Source organism: Rhipicephalus sanguineus, chromosome 1 (assembly GCF_013339695.2).
Source record: "Rhipicephalus sanguineus isolate Rsan-2018 chromosome 1, BIME_Rsan_1.4, whole genome shotgun sequence".
NCBI classification, from domain to species: Eukaryota; Metazoa; Arthropoda; class Arachnida; order Ixodida; family Ixodidae; genus Rhipicephalus; species Rhipicephalus sanguineus.
This window is the reverse complement of record NC_051176.1, coordinates 259,505,276-259,507,860: the sequence shown is the minus strand read 5'-3', so window position 1 is coordinate 259,507,860 and position 2,585 is coordinate 259,505,276. Positions and strand designations below refer to the sequence as shown.

Sequence of the window (2,585 nt, the reverse complement as noted above, 5' to 3'; positions counted from 1 at the left end):
GTCACAACTTGCTTGCTGAGCTAAGTCACTGTCTCAGTCAGGACCAGAAGACTGCTTCAATGCAGGGGATCAGTTGGGAATAAGTTCCACAGATTGGTGCGTTATGAAGAAAGTACTCCGTCGATCACCGTTGCCAATCGAAACTTGTCGAAGTACCGTTGTTCTTTTGAAATATATATCCATTTTTTTTCTAATGCGCCGGTGTATTACGGTAATGAAAACCAGCAGATAATGAAAGCCAAGCAAAGTAGGGGGGGGGGGGGGCGTTAATTGTACTGTTTTGAGTGTAGTGTAGTAATTGTGATGTAGATGTGAAGAAAGTAAAGTGGAGCAAAAGACAACTTGCCGCCGACAGGGACCGAACCTGCAACCTTCGGATTGCGCGCCCGATGCTCTTGCCAATTGAGCTACGGCGGCGGTCGTCCCCTCGTCCACTTTGTGGGGTATTTAAGAGCATGCTAACCCTGGGAGCGTTAGGCAGCGCCGCTCGCAGCCATGACGGCGAGTTTAAACGGTGATATATACATCGCTGACTAGTTTCAATATCAGATTGAGCTTGAAAGTAGAAAGAAATATTTTGCGTGGCAAAGTGTGTAAACTTCCTAGCTTTTGAAGAACACGTTATAATGTACGGTGAAGTAGAACAGATGACAATGTTCGACAAGGGGCCATGTTCAAATTTCCGGGCATGCGGCGCTTTTGAGCAACGGCGCAGCCGTATGATTCGGCCCAGATGATGGGACACCGGCGAACGAGGTCTGTGTGACCTCGAAAGAACAGAGGTGATAGGAGGAGTTAGCCGAATTCATTCAACGAATGGAGTGTACTTTTTTGGTTCTATGCCCACTTTAGAGTCAACGTACGATGTCTTTTAAGAAGTCTGCGCGCTGGAAACGTTAAGAAGACGTTTGCAGAACCTAATGAAGAAAAAACTTAGATCAGGCGTGCTAGTGTCGTAAAAAAAAAAAAAAGGCTGCAATTTTGTAATTCGAGGTTAGGTCACAGCGTTTCCTGTGATTCCACTATTTCACCGCTGCTCTATATATCCACGCATTCTCATTATTCTACAGGCGGACATGCACTCGGAAGGCCATAAGTTACACAATAAGCATGAAGGTGCACGATGAGCATCAAGAAATTGGAGGAGCTGGATAAGTGTCGCACCTTGCTCACCATGCGCAGACTGTGGGTTCGGCTTGCATCAGCGGCAAGTTGTATACATCTTCCACTAATCCCTACCTTCAAATAACTACAGCTGTTATGATTTTGTGATTTCTTAAATAAATTCATTCATGCTACATGCTTTTCTTACCTTCGGGGTTCCTTACCTTTGGGGTAAGTTGGCGTCCAAATGTTTATTACGAAAATCAAACCCCTCATTATACCAGCCGTTTATTTTTGAAGGATAGAACTTTCAAAAATATTTCTTGCAACAGATAACATAACCGTGGTCCTTGAGCTCGAGTCTTACACGGCCGCTGCAGTCCTTTTCGCGCCTCAATGCACAAAACGGCTGTCAGTATAACTGGAGCAACTGCCAATCTTCACCGCAAGTTTGATGGCGCAAATGGGGGAATCTACGCCATCCTCAGATTGCATTCTGCCTTGCAAGCTCACCGACCATAGGATTCGCCAATTGCAATGTGCACCGCGAATTAAGTAACCGCAATGTCAAATTAGCGGATTGTAGTGATTGGTAGATTACGTATTTCGATTTTCCGTGCAAACAATGTCCGCCGCTGCGAGTAATCGAGCTCAAGGACTGAAGCATTGCTAATGACACCAGTATAGTGACATTTCATATCGAATTAAGTGAATAATCGGGCCCGTTCTGCTAATAAGCGGGACTTGCATGTCCGAGGAATAATTAGGTCCATTTTTTTTACAGCGAGACTGTTAAGCTCTTCTTATGCCGTGTGGCAATACCAGAAAGGTATCATCATCATGAACCGGCGCGCGCTCTCTTCGTCCTCTTCTCCGTCTTCTGCTTCGCTCCCATAACACGTGCGCCGAATTGTCCGGCGTGAGATGCAATAACTCTGATGGCCGAGAGAATGACTACAGAGAGAGAGGGGGAGAGAGAAGGAAAAAAGATAGAAAAAGATAGAAGGTAAGAGAACGAGTGAGGGAGAGAGAAAAAAAGAAAAGAGAAAGAGAGAAATAGAGTGTGAAAGAAAAAGAAGAACGAGATAAAAAAGATAGAAAGACCGAGAAAGAAATAGACATAGAGAGAAAGAGACACAAGAAAGAGATATAACAAAGAGACAGCAAGCATTGGTATAGTATAGCAAGGGATGGGAAAGGGATGTGGGGAGTGAGGAGGAGGAAAAGGAGGAGGGCAACGCCACCAGCTCGGCTGCTTCCTAAGTCATCGCGTCACTAGTGCGTAGCTGCTCCAATTTCTTCGCTCGAATACTCACTGAGTGTTTACCACTGGACGGTCGTGTACGTGCACTTATATACATCTTCAATCTTTGCGATCATCGGTTTTTACCGCTTAAGTCCTACGTATTTGCATAAGTAAACATAGGTATAAAAACCTGCATTTGCATAACATGCGTTTCACGCATGCACCAGCTGGTAAC

The 2,585-nt window shown here is 45.0% G+C and overlaps 1 non-coding gene across 1 annotated transcript; it reads right to left on the bottom strand.

Moving 5' to 3' along the window:
* Nucleotides 1-343: 343 nt before the first annotated feature.
* Nucleotides 344-417, bottom strand: Trnaa-cgc (transfer RNA alanine (anticodon CGC)). Its single transcript has one exon. It is a non-coding gene; the product is annotated as a tRNA-Ala (tRNA).
* Nucleotides 418-2,585: the final 2,168 nt, after the last annotated feature.